The sequence below is a fragment of the Mauremys reevesii genome, linkage group 1 (assembly GCF_016161935.1).
Source record: "Mauremys reevesii isolate NIE-2019 linkage group 1, ASM1616193v1, whole genome shotgun sequence".
NCBI classification, from domain to species: Eukaryota; Metazoa; Chordata; order Testudines; family Geoemydidae; genus Mauremys; species Mauremys reevesii.
Window position 1 is genome coordinate 213,356,554 of NC_052623.1, and position 14,217 is coordinate 213,370,770.

The following is a 14,217-nucleotide window of genomic DNA, read 5'->3' on the forward strand; positions in this document are numbered from 1 at the left end:
CAGTTCTGCAGAAAAGGACCTGGGGATTACAGTGGATGAGAAGCTGGATATGAGTCAGAAGAGTGCCCTTGTTGCCAAGAAAGCTAACAATATATTGGGCTGCATTAGTAGAAGCATTGCCAGCAGATTAAGGGACGTGATTATTCCCCTGTATTCGGCACTGGTGAGGCCACATCTGGAGTATTGCATCCAGTTTTGGGCCCCCCAATACAGAAAGGATGTGGACAAATTGGAAAGAGTCCAGCAGAGGGGAACGAAAATTATTAGGGGGCTGAGGCACATGACTTACGAGGCGAGGCTGAGGGAACTGGGCTTGTTTAGTCTGCAGAAGAGAAGAGTGAGAGGGGATTTGTTAGCAGCCTTCAACTACCTGAAGGGGGGTTCAAAAGAGGATGGAGCTAGGCTGTTTTCAGTGGTGGTAGATGACAGAACAAGGAGCAATGATCTCAAGTTGCAGTGGGGGAGGTCTAGCTTGGATATTAGGAAACACTATTTCACTAGGAAGGTGGTGAAGCACTGGAATGGGTTACCTAGGGAGGTGGTGGAATCTCCATCCTTTTAACCTTAATCTTCTATGATTCTATGACACAGATGTTATAAACGATATTCAGGCATGAAGTAACTTACAAGCACTGAACTGTATCTTTATGCTGATTGGACTCTGTGCACCAGGGATTACCAGGCATAAGCAAATGCTCCCCAGTGCTTATTGGAGAAGCTTCTATTACCTTTTGAAATGTAAGTTGTCCCACAGTGACTTGAACATGCTTACCAAAGTAATTATATTAAACTCCTTCTTCATGTTGCACAATGTCTGTAATTTTCTGACAGTCTGGCACAAACACAAAATGATTTATAAAACTCCTGACTTATGGCAGCTTTAAAACAACACTGCTTTTAATTCCAAATCCATTATTCTTTCAATATCAAACTTAAAGGTTTAGTGTCTATATTGGGGAACAGTTATGCAAAAGGTGTAGGAGCAATTCAAGCATCCTCAAAATACTCTACAGAAGGTTCTTCCACCTTCTCTTGTAGTCTTTAACTCGTGATTAGCTTAAGACCAGTTTCTTTCCTGATATGATATAACTTGAGCTTTTACATGAAGTGAGTCTTTGATCTTTACCTCTCTCTTGATTGCACCTCACTCAGGCTTTGATTTAGTCCAGCATTTCTGAAATGTGGACACTGTGGCTGCATGCAGACACCAGCAGATTTTCCCCACCCCTGTAGTGGGGTGGTTACTCCGCTCCTGCCCTGAAGGGCTTAAAACAGCCCTGGGAGAGGGCTGTGGCAGGGGAAAGGCTGGGCTGATTGGGGAAGCGGCCGTAGCTGGGCCACGCCCCAGTCAGGCCACAGCTGGCCTGTATAAAAAGGCTGTGAGCCAGAGGCCCAAGAGAAGTCTCCCTCCAGGCTGGGAGAGAGCAGGGCCTGGCTGTCTGCAGAAAGGGTACTGGCAGAGAAGCAGGGCTGGGGAGAGCCAGAGGAGCAGGGGAGCTCCAGGCTGGCAACTCCCCAGGTTGCAGGGTCTGGTCCCAGGGCCATAGAGGTACGGGGAAGCAGGCAAAGGCAGCAAGTCCGAATCCCCTTGCCTATGATGAGTTGCTTTTACACTGCAGTCTGCCCCAGGGAGCGGGAGCTTGGCAATGACTGGCAGTAGACAAGACTGAGGCAAGGTGGGGATTAGAGGGTTGGGGGTTTCCCAGAGAGGGGAAACCCATAGAGACTGGGTGGGGTATTGCTAGGGGGCAGCCCCAAGGTAAAGGGGCACCGAGGTCTGGGAGGGACATGGGGCTAGCAACAAGTGGGACACTGGCCTGCAGAGGGCACTCTGGAGGCTGGAACAGAGCTAATTCCCAGAGACGACCGGCAGGAGGTGCTGCAGGGATGAGTCCTGCACCTTTACACACCAGCCCAGCATAATCTCCAAATCATGGGCAGAGATGGGGGGAGGTGTGTGTGTGTGTGCAAAGCAGTAGCCTCTTCCTGCAGTGCCCAGCTATTGCTCCTGAATAGCTGTTCCCCAGGGCAGCAAGATGCGCTGCCTTGGTGTTTGTGCTGGTGCTGTCAGCAGCGATTGGAGCCTTGCACTACACAGCCTCCTCTGGGGCTCCAGGTAGCACCTCTGGAGACATGTGGGGCCAGTGTGCATGGCACTAGAGGCAGCTCTGGTCAGTGGAGGCAGCTGCAAGCATTTGGTTGTCGTGGCACTCCTCTGGGCAGCTCCCCAGCTCCCACCTGCCTGTCCCAATGAGGAGGAGGAGGTGTGGGACAAGGAGGAGGTGTATGTGGGACAAGTAACTGGGGAATCTGGTGGCACAGCGAGTCAGGACCTGTTTTTGACTTCAGAGAAGTCGAGCCAATCCCTACAGCTCAGCACGGGCAAGCCTGATGCACGGGAAGGAACCTCTGGTAAGTACACTGTTTGCTTTGATATTGCAGGGACACATCTGTTCACTTCCACTTTTTTTAATCATGCTAGAAGAGGAGTGGAATAACCAATAAAGGTAGAGTTGCTATCTGTCTCTCATTCCCTCGTACAATTAGGCAGATGGAGCCCTGCAGAACAGTTTGTTTATATGCACCAGGATGTCCTGTGAATCCTCCATAGAGATCTTGAGGAAACTTTCCTGAAGGGTAGTCTGCAGTCCTCCGTCAAAGGTTTCCGGCGGAGGGCTGCCTTATTTCTACTGCCTCAGTAGGACACTTTCCCACACCACTCAGCAATTACTTCAGCCAGCACCATTGCAGCACACAGGCTAGCAGCATATGGCCTCTATCTGCAGTCAGAAGCAAGCAGGAGCTATTCCCTTTCACCTGTTACTCTCAGGAGGAGATTAGCTAAAATCACCACCGCCTGTGGAAAATGGTGCCAGTATTCAGTTCAGTTGCCATATCTGCATATGCTCATGCCTGTGAGCTACCCTCAACTTATTGTCCCAACTTGCCCCCTCCCTCCCTCTCCAGGCCACACTCACCATGGCTGTGACTGCCACCATACTCTATAAATCCCAAAGAGAAGTGAGATCAGTGCTTGCAACTTGTGTGGATCAAGGGGAATGAAAACATCTCAACAGCACCTCTGTGCATTGCCTCCTTTGCAGCTAGCAATTTCGACTTGATGGTCTCTCCATCCACATTAGCAGAGTGGCTCAGCCAGATAAGGAGAAGGAAGAGGAAGTGGGATGATATTGCAAGAGATCATGTAAGCCTCTGGTGCTTTTGGATACTGAGCACAGGGCTTGGAAGATCACCCTCAGGGACAGAATGGACAAGGATAGAGCAAAGAGGAGAAAAGGATGGACATGCAACAGGAGATGCTGGTGCTTTGCAAGAGGCAGAGACATACTGGTATGCTGGAGACTCTTGTTGACCTTCAGGTTCAAGAGACCTGTACTCACCTCCCTCCACCACCCACAGAGAACTGCATTCTGGGACCTCCCTACACCCCCCACTCACATTCCACATGGTATCAGAGGCCACTGCTCTACCACTCCACCCCAGGGGAGAGTACAGACATTCACAGCTGCCCGTACACTGACCTGTGAGAGATTCACTTGGTGCATGCATTTGTGAAATTGACTGCTCTTTCCCCTTCAAAGGTTCTTTCCCTGTATTTATAAAGCTTAATTCAGTTATAAACGTCTGTATGGAATAAAAGTTTGTCTATGGGAACTTAATTAATCTTTATTTAGTTTAGTGACATTGTTCACAGATAATAGCAACAGGTGCATTTGCAATGTTATAGTACTACATACATAGCACTCATTACAAGGTTCAGCCCAGAGTGCAAAAACAAACAACCAACCCTGCCCCCATGCTAGACAGAGCCCCCTACCACACATTACGATGGCTGACTATTGAAATGGTCTTGCAAAACTGGTGGTTAACACTGAAGTTAGACTAAACAACCAGTCACAAACTCTGCTTCAGATACCCCACACTGGTTATCAAGAAGCTAAAAAAAGAAATCACACAGTTCTCTGGGTCCCAGTCAGCACCTAGGTCCAGTACAGTGAGAAGTTATTTAAAACTCTGCTCGCTATACAAAATGTTCTTCTGATCCCCAAAGGGCCAGCTACATTACCAAATCGATATTAGTTTGGAGCTTACCCAAAATGCCATGCTGCCAACCAATCCTTTAGTATCTAAAACTAAAGGTTTATTACAAAAGAAAAGAACAAGCAGAGAATTGTTAAATGATCAAAGCAGTCAGTTACATACATAAGACTTCTGAGTCCATACATCAGATTCTCAGCAGTATTGTTGAGTTTGCTGGCTTGAAAGTCCCTCTGGAACACATCCACAGCTTGGATGGGTCATTCAGTCCTTTGTTCAGAGCTTCAGTTTGTAGACAAGTTATTCCAGAGTTGAGAAGCAGGATTGAAGACAAAATAGAGAAGATGCAGCTGCCTTTTCATAATCTTTGCCATGTGGCTTGTACTTCCTTTGTCCCAAACACAAGCTTTACAGCACATGGCATGGAAAAGCCTTAGCATTCTCTGTTCATAGGCATGCCCTGGCATGTCATGCTGACTCATAAGATGTAGTCCCCGCCTTCTCTTGATAGGTTAATTGCAATAGATGGTTGCCTTTGACAGGCCATCAAGCAGGCTGGATAGTGCGGATGTCAATCTGTCTGGGGGTGTCACCCAGAAACACAGCACAAGTTTGAAATACAGATGTGTCACACATATTTGTAATTCATGATACATGGAAAATCATAACTTTTCCACGGATACCTCACATAGCATATCTTGTAAGAATCATTGAAATTTTGAAATATTGATATCAATAATATAAATGGTTACTCATATTTCATAGAGCCTCACAGCAGCTTTCTGAACAGGCCACTGTTCTTAAAGATGTGTGTGAGCTCAGAACATGCATCCTGGAATGTGGCCTTGCGCATCTGAAAATTCTGCAGCCACTGCTGGGTCATCCCATACCTGCATAATTCCACCAGTCAATGCTTGTTTCTCTGGGCCAGAACCAGTGTACCACCATCTGCAGCTGCTCTGTGAATGCTAACAACAACCTTGAATTGTTTCTTTCTATGTCCCACAGCAAGCAAGCTAGCTTCCAAGGAATCACTTTGTTCCCTGCAGCTCCTCTGGCGGCTCTGCAAATAATGCAGGATCAGGTGCTCTGTGCTCACAATGCTCCTCACAATAGTGCAGAGCTGTGCAGGATCCATGCTTCTCACACAGATGGCAGGTGTGCAGGTTTGTGGAGTTTTCAAAAAGAGGTGCAAAACATTCTGGGATGCAGATACAATTATGGGATGGAGACAAATGCATCAAGGGATGTTAAAACCATGTCACTCCTGCGCAATTTATTTGCCACCATGAGGCACTGCAAGCCCTCCCCAAACATCCTGCACTAGATGGTGGTGAGTTGCACGATGGCATAGCTACCCATCGTGCACTGCTCTCTGGATTGATGCAAGCACTGGTAGTGATGATGCACACCGCTAACACAAGGAGCATAGTGTGGACGTGCAAAAGCGATTTAATTACTGTGGTAGCTGTATGTCGACGTAACTTAGGTAAATTTAATTTTGTAGTGTAGACTTGCCCTATGCATATTCAAAGGATCCCCAAGCTGCTTAGTTTGGGTTAGCCCTAAAGGACTTAGAACTTGCATATAGAGCAGCTTTTGGAACCTAAGACTGTAACTCATTTGGGTGTGTATGGGCGCCTCTAAGAGGCAATTTCCCCCTCTTTCAAGCACAGAGGCTGAGGTAGAAAGAGTTTCTTTAATGAAACTAACCTAGCATTAATCTGAGAAAACAGCACCAGCGGTATTCATAAACATAAAAGCATGAGCAAGACACCCTCCCCAGGGTACACTATAGGCAGTGTCCTTGCTTCAGGTTCTTGAGTCCAACACCAAAGTTCCTATAATGTGCTCCCCCACCTTAACACCACACTCACAGTGGTTGTCCCTGGTCAGTGCAGACCCAGAGTTCAGAGATGCATATGCATGGATTCTCCTCCTGCCACAAGTGGGGAAGGAAAAGCCATCATGCTTTCTCTGCTGTCTGGGCTCCGGCCAGCTGCCAGCTCGCCGCAGCCGCCTGCTCACCTCGCCTGCTGACCATGTCTGCCCACCTGCCTCTCTGCTGTGACCTTTGTCAGTCAGTCTCTCAGTGATTTTTAGCTCTTGGCAGAAACACGGTCCTGCCACAAGTGATTTCACCTTTCAGTGATTTTGAGCTTTGATTGACCATTTTAAAATAACAAAGAAGCTCCTAATGAAGCCCATTTAGCTCTTTCTTTAAACAGTTGGGAGGAACAGGTTAAACCAGTCCAGGAAGGACCCTTGGTGAGGATGTGCAGCCTCCTAGCCTACCCCTCTTACTTTCACAGGGCTCTGGCATTCGAGCCCCTGGCTTAACGAGGTCCTTTCAGCTGAAGGGACCCCACTCATTTGGGACAGGTTAATCACAGTCCTGCTTCCCTGTACAACATTTTGGTAACAGCATTTCACTTCCCCTGCATTCAGTACTGAAGTTATTTGTACCCAACACCAGCCAAAATTGATTACTTTGACACTGCTCTATGTGCTGAATATCTAAGCAGAGTAGGAGCAAACTGTATTTACATAAACACACCCAAACTTCCCAGCTAGCTGTCAGGGAAGCATTCATTCAGACCCTACTTACACCCTGAACTATACAGTATAGGGTAAAAGCATGCAAAAAAACAGATTTCAAGGGAGGGAGACCATATTTCACAGTCCATGACGTGTTTTTCATGGCCATGAATTTGGTCAGACCCTATTCATGACTTAGTCAAGATTCACTCATTTCCACACATTCTGATGATAAGTTCGTTATGATATTGGGAAAATACCTAAGAATCGAGGTAGCAGCTAGGATATGTATATAATCTTTTGCCTACCTACAGAAAGCTGCTTTAAGCATTTCATAGCAATGCTACCATTTGTTAAACATTTGGCCAACCAAAGTTACTTAGGCCTGAATCAAGATACAGCCTAAGTTCCTTAAGCAATGTTACCTCTCTCATTTGTTCTTCCAGCCTGGCAGCATGAGAAAGTTTCTGTTCATAACAGAATTTATGTACAGCTAGGAGACAACAAACCATTCTGCTGCTCTGTGTAGCTGCAGCCTGCAACTGCCCTGTCCTTGTTTCTGCCTCCAGCAGGAAGTGTCACAGGAAAGCAAAGACAGCATCTAGAGTGAAGCGGAAGTGTGGCATCTCAGTGCTTCCTGGAGGATGCACACTATAGCACAGCCTTGATCAGCCTCAAGCAATTGCTTCTCTAGACTATTAGCACCTCATGGATGAATTATCAGCCATGATCATTGCTGCCTTTAATAAATTTGGCAGTATTTCCTGCACTTTCCCTACACTTATTGCCTGGTAGAGGCTGCAGACCCTGCCACTTAACACTACAGAGTTTTCAATAGTTATTATTTACTGTTTATATTATTGTAGCACCTGTGTTGCTGGCAGACCAGGTGTCAGCTCATGCCAAGGTTCCCATGCCTCAGTGGAACACTTACAAATATTTTGCTGGAATCAGTCTGGCTCACCTGTTAGTATTGGTAAAATAGGTATTCAAGTTCTAAGAATGTGTTTAGTGTTTAGTCTTTATTATGGAATGCTTGTGAATTGCTGCATGCATGAATTTCACTTGTAACATCTGTATCCCATATTATAAGGTAATATTTGAGTATTTGCATTGTAAGCCTCTCTAAGACCTTGTTTATGCTACAAAGTTTTGTCAGCAAAAGTTATGCTGCTTTAATTAAAACCGCTGTTGCATGTCTACACTAGCTCTTGTGTTGGCAGAGAGCATCCATACTAACAGCTCCTGCATCAACACAGAGAGCAGTGCACTGTGGTAGCTATCCCACTGTGCAACTGGCCACAGGTTGCTTTGGGCAGGGGCGGCTCCAGGCCCCAGCATGCCAAGCGCGTGCTTGGGGCAGCATGCCGGGGGGGGGGCGCTCTGCCAGTCACCGGGAGGGCAGCAGGCGGCTCCGGTGGACCTCCCGCAGGCGTGCCTGCGGAGGGTCCACTGGTCCTGCGGCTTCGGTGGAGCCACGGGACCAGTGGACCCTCTCCAGGCACGCCTGCGGGAGGTCCACCGGAGCCGTGGGACCAGCGGACCAGCAGAGCGCCCCCCGTGGCATGCCACCATGCTTGGGGCGGTGAAATGTCTAGAGCCGCCCCTGGCTTTGGGAAGGGATTGCAATGCCTTGTGGGGCAGGTACAGTGTCACGTGATGCAGATTTCTCAATCCCATCTTCCAGGGGCATCCTAATACATTGTCAACCACGTTTTCAACAGAAGTAGGGGCTGGGGAGAGAGAGGAGAGTGGTGTGTCTTAGGCTGGGGAGACAGCAGGCTGACTGACCTATCCTGAGGCAGGGGGAGGGGGACACCCCCCATGTCAGCCCCCAGCTCTGCTCAGCACAGCATCTCTCCCAAAGCAGCCCACTCTGCCTGCCTGCCTATGGTTCTGTGATTCCTCCGAGTTCTCCACAACCTCCTCAGATGCTGGAAGCAGCACCCTGAGCTCTCCCTGCAGAGGAATGTCAAAGCAGCACAGCAATCGCCCCTCTCTCCCCCTCGTCCTCCTGCTTCCCTGCAACAGCAGTCTGCCTGCCCCTGGGTTTCTAGTACAGGGCAGAGCAAAAGCATTCCACATTGATGATTTGCTCTTTGTTCCCCAAAAGGAGCACCACACTCAGCTGTCAGATACTTCCCGGAGCTTTGAAAGGGGAGGGCCTGCAGGGCAGCAGAGATCCAAACAGTGAGCAGGGCGGTCATGGCAGGCATTGTGGGATACTGGTGGAGACCAATTATGTTGACAAAACAAACAGCAATGTTTACGATTACGCTTTGTTGCTTTAAATTTGCCACAAAAAGCTTTATGCCTCTCATTGAGGTGGTTTTATTTTGTCTGCAAAACAGCAGAGTTTTGCCACCATAAGTAGCTTTATAGTGTGTACAGCTTTTGCGGATAAAACTTTGTAGTGTAGACAAAGCCTAACTGTACAAACCGTTAGACAGGAGAGAGACCCTAACTAGTGTAAAGTGCTGATTTCCAACAGAAGGGGTTATATGCCTGGCCCGGAAGCCCATCAACACCAGATGGACTGGAATGGAACATTAAAGAAGACAAAAGACTTTGTTTACTCCCCCTCTCCACCCTTAAAGATGAGTCTTGCAAGTGAATTCCTCCCATCAGCTGAGTTTGCAGCTTAAAGAAGAAGGGAAGAAGTGCAGGGAGGGGAAACCCTAACAAGGAAGAAATGTATATTTATGCTGCTTGGACTCTGGGGCGGGTGGGGGGGAAGGGTTACTAGGCATAAGCAAAAGACCCCTGGTGCTTATTCTGGGTTAGTCCTAAAGGACATGTTGACCTTCCTTATTATGGAAGCTTTTATCACCTTTTGAAACTTAAGACTGTAACTCCTTTGTGTTTGTATGTTTACATGCTTTAACCTTGTAAATAATTATTATTTCCTACCTAATACATCTTTAGATAGTTTATTATAGGTTTGGCTACAAGCGTTGCCTATGGTGTGAGATATAAAATGCAACTGATGTTGGGTAAGCGACTGGTCCTTTGAGACTGGGAGTAACCTGAATATTGCTGTGGTATAAAGGATCTTCTATCACAAAGGTAGGCTTGCCTAAGAGGACTGTCTGTGACTGTGCATATTAAGGATGTTATGGTGCCTGAGGAGTTTACACTTGATAATTGGTCGGTGGAAGTACAGAACTCGCAGCCAATTTGGGGTTTGTGTCCTGCTTCTTAACAGTCTGCCCTGAGGTTGGCACTCATGATCTTGAGTCACTGCAGGACAGCTTGACAACACCTATGAGCCTTAATGCCAACAATATACTCACCATGGTGCAAGCTGCTGAACTGTCCTAAAGCTAGTCTGACCAACTTCATATTTTTATGAATATCTTTATGGGAACTTTTTAGGGAGTTTTCTGACCTATCTGTTTCTGTCTGGCAAGCCTTTAAAGCTAACATCTGCCTGTCTTGGTGTTTATCAGTGATTTGGCTGGGGCATCCTTGAGAGGCACCCCTCCCCACTTGTTGAAAGACTGATCTTGATCAGGAGGAAGAAGAAATTGACCAGGGAGCATATGTTCTCAGATCTCCTCAGGAGCTCTGAGTCTGGGGTCCAGGAGAGAAGACAGTGGAGGGAGTGCATGCTTGAGAAGAGACTGAAGGAGTGGGAAGACAGGCAGAAGGAGTGGGTGGTGGATAGTGAAGTACACAAAGACATACAGCTCCTGAGACAGCAAACACAAATGCTACAAAGCATTTTAGAGCAAAACTCTCAACATTTGGCACCCCAGGAGCCATTGAACTGCATAGCCATCACCATGTGTCCAGGCCATTTCCCATACATCCCCCTGTCCTGCACCACCAAGATGACACTATAGTGTGCCACACCATCCCTTCCCCTCAGTGGGAAACCAAAGAGAACTGCTAGTACCGACCTTACCCTGACCTTTGACTAATGCAGAAAAGCTCTTCATTTGAAATGTGTGTGGGTTTTTTTTGATTGGTTGCTTTTATCTACCTGTTCAATAACGTTTTGTTTTGAAGAAATTAAGATTTCACACCCCCAACTTTCTAATTGCAGAAAACTGAACACCCCTGCCCCGCCCTTTCCCCAAGGCCCCGCCCCTGCTCCATCCCTTCTCCAAATCCCCACCCCCACTCATTCCATGCCCCCATCCCTCTGTTGCTCGCTCTCCCCCACTCTCACTCACTCATTTTCACCAGGCTGGGGCAGGGGGTTGGGGTGTGGGATGGGGTGAGGGCTCTGGCTGGGGGTGCGGGCTCCAGGGTGGGGCCATGCCTCAGGCAGCTCCCGGGAAATGGCGGCATGTCCCTCTGGCTCCTAGGCTCAGGGGCAGCCAGGTGGCTCTGCATGCTGCCCCCACCTGTAGGTGCTGCCCCTGCAGCTCCCATTGGCTGTGGTTCCTGGACAATGGGAGTTGCAGAGCTGGCACTCGGGGTGGGGGCAGCATGTGGAGCCCCTGGATGCCCCTATGTGTAGGAGCTGGAGGGACATGCCGGCCACTTCCCAGGAGCCACATGAAGCTGTGTAGGGAGCCTGCCATCCCCGTGCCAACCGGACTTTTAACAGCCACTCACAGGAGCTGCCGGGATCCCTTTTTGGCTGGGTGTTCTGGTTGAAAACCGGACACCTGGCAACTCTACCCACACAGTAGGAGTGGCAGTTTCCCCAAGAAAGCTCAAAAAGAAGCAGGCAAATTGAAAAAGGTCCTAACATTTATTATTCATGTAAAGTCTCATGCATTTCAATCCAATATCATAATTTTTTGAGGTTTCACCCATGCTTTTAGAATGGCTGGAGTTGGCAGTACTGATGAGATTTGTGGTAGCCCATATTTGGATGAGTATGGTGAATCTCAGTTCAGTACCACACTCGCAGTAATTGGCAGATTCCACAAAGATGCCAAGAACTTAATGAGTCAGGGAGACTTAACTACCTTTTGTGATCCTACAGGAAGTCCCAGCCCTCAGCTCAGGGTTGAGGCAGGCTGGCACAGCAGCCTGTGTAGGAAGCTTTCTCTCCTGCTCCCCTGAACGTAAAAGAGAATTTACCAGGACTGCCAAGGCAATGCCTTTCAACAGCACTAAATCCATTCAATTTTTTGTATGCTGAAGTGTATGGTTTCATGCAAATTATTTGTAAATATGCAAGTTTGGTGATTAAATAATTTGCATGAGGTCACACATGGAGCTGAACTAAACTTGATACAGGTCTGTCGCATCTTACGCGCATTTAACATGCACGATTTCAGCTTTACACGGTCGGCAAAAACAAAAAAGAGAAAAATAACAATTTAAGTACTGTTTCTGTAGTGCAGGCGATTCTGCCTGCCATTCAACTCAATGTAATTTTGACTATATGCGGTTTTCGCTTTACATGCTAACCACGGAACGGAACCCCCTCGTAAGATAAGACTCGCCTGTAAATATAAAGATGAATAAATATGGTGTGAGAATCAAAGAAAAAGATGAGAGAAAAATAAGATTAAAAGTAAATATGCTGCAAAACTGAAGATGACTGAGGAAAAGAGATCAGGGAGTGAAGTAGGGATCACACTGGAAAAATAGGCCGTGGAACTCTGCTAAACTCTGCCCACAATCCAGCCTCCATTCATTCATGACACTAAAATGAGATGTCACATATTAGGGTGCATAGCTTCACACTAGTATTGTTCTTTTCCTTTAATAGGTAGTGAAATAGTTACCATTACTGATATTTAAATAGTCATCAGTAGGCTTCAGAGTTTATATGAATGGGGCAGTTCACAACTCTCAGAGCTATTGTTTCAGGGAAGCTGCAGGGTGAGGCAGATGTCACTGCATCTGTTACACCTGAGCTATGTTTAGAAGGGTTTTTTTTTTGCAATACTCAAAATTAGAGATTTAATTTTTATTTAAATGAAAGTTCAGATTCTGAAGGACAAAATCACAATCAGCCGGGAAATCCCCCAGCTCACTGAACTGACACGAACTTGCCCAATGTGTCTCCTGGAGTGAAGGAAGACAGAGAAGAATAATAAACAAAGGAGTCATAATAGTTTCATTTTTTTATTTCTGTATAGACATTTTGATGTCAAAATGTTATAGTAAAATACATACACTTTTATTTTATAATATATGGAGACATTGCTATCTAGGATTATTGTGCTTGGGAAAGCTTGTTGCGATTAATAGATGGACAGTGGGCTTTTCCCCTTTCATTCAGCAAATAGCTTGCATTTTTTAAAAAATATTCCCCAGTGGAGGATACCCCACCGATGTGCAACAAACATCTGCTCAAATCACATTGCTTTGACTGCTTGTATCTTCCAGACCAGCCCTGCCCAACTGTGCATATCCTTTCTGAATAAGTCTGCAAAAAGTTGAAGAGTAAGCACCAAGGAGGGAGAGGAATCATTGAGGGAGTTCCAGTGGAGAGTTGTGTGGAGCATAACAAAGAGGCATGGATGAAATTAAGCAAAGGAAAGTTATGATAAATATCAAGAAATATTTCCAAGCAGTTGGCTCTATTCAATAGGGATATAATCTCCCCAGGGAAGTGGAACATTTCAAAACTAGTTTGGAGGAAGTCCTGGAAAATGTACACCAGGGAGTAATGCTACATTGGCAGCAGGGGGGATGGACTGGATGTAACCTTACTGTGTCTCTTCCACTTCTATTTCCTAGTACAACAGTTACAGTTCTTTTGCAATATGGTAAATATTTAAAAAATCATAGATACAAACCAAACATATTAAATAAAAAGTAACGCCAATTCAATCATGACTTTTCACCTTTTTAAACTAAGGCAACAGGAATGAAGAGGGAATGAGATTGAGCTTTTTAATCTTCTTTGTTTAAGGCTAACTCACATAGGACACGCCTTCACAAGACTTGTTCAATAACATTTGTGGAGCTCAGCCTAGAGTTGTTGTTGGATTGTCCTCAGTCCCTAGAGCTGCTGATGTTATTGAATATATATTGGGTGTGAGCTCTCATGCACGCTCTCTGCCAGGCCTAATGCAGACTTTGCCTGCCATGTTTTAATCCTAGCTTGTAGCGGTAGATCCAGCTGGTGTAGCATAATGCCAGTGTGATTCCCCCCAGGCTACCTGGGATTGTGAGGCACCTCACCACCACCCAGCGGTGGCTCCAGGCACCAGCGCTCCAAGCGCGTGCCTGGGGTGGCAAGCCACAGGGAGTGTCCTACCGGTCCTTGCGAGGGCGGCAGTCAGGCAGCCTTCGGTGGCGCACCTGCAAGAGGTCCCAGATCCCGCGGATTTGGCGGCAATTCGCAGTGGGTATGCCAAAGCCATGGGACCAGCGGACCTCCCACAGGCAAGCCGCCGAATCCGTGGGACCGGGGACCTCCTGCCGAAGGCAGCCTGCCTGCTGTGCTTGGGGCGGCAAAATAGCTAGAGCCGCCCCTGCCACCACCTGCCCTTAGCGTGAAACAGTTTCTTGGCTGTATCTGTTGTGGATCAGATTCCTGCAACCAACAGCCTCTGGCAGCACAAGCACTGCCTTTCAAGCCTCTGCAGGCCTCCTGCTCTCTGTACAGGTAGTGACAGGCACTGGCAACCCCCTCCAACACTCGGAGTGTTTCCTTATCCACTGAACACTCACAGAATTACCGGATCTATTGTTCCCAAA

The 14,217-nt window shown here is 47.2% G+C and overlaps 1 long non-coding RNA gene across 1 annotated transcript in view; it reads left to right on the forward strand.

Moving 5' to 3' along the window:
* The window catches only part of LOC120379705, a 30,168-nt gene extending 16,864 nt beyond the window's left edge, over positions 1-13,304 (forward strand). The window contains exon 3 of the long non-coding RNA XR_005587542.1: positions 12,898-13,304. This is a non-coding gene — a long non-coding RNA (uncharacterized LOC120379705). The remainder of the gene's footprint in view (positions 1-12,897) is intronic.
* The last annotated feature ends 913 nt before the right edge of the window (positions 13,305-14,217 follow it).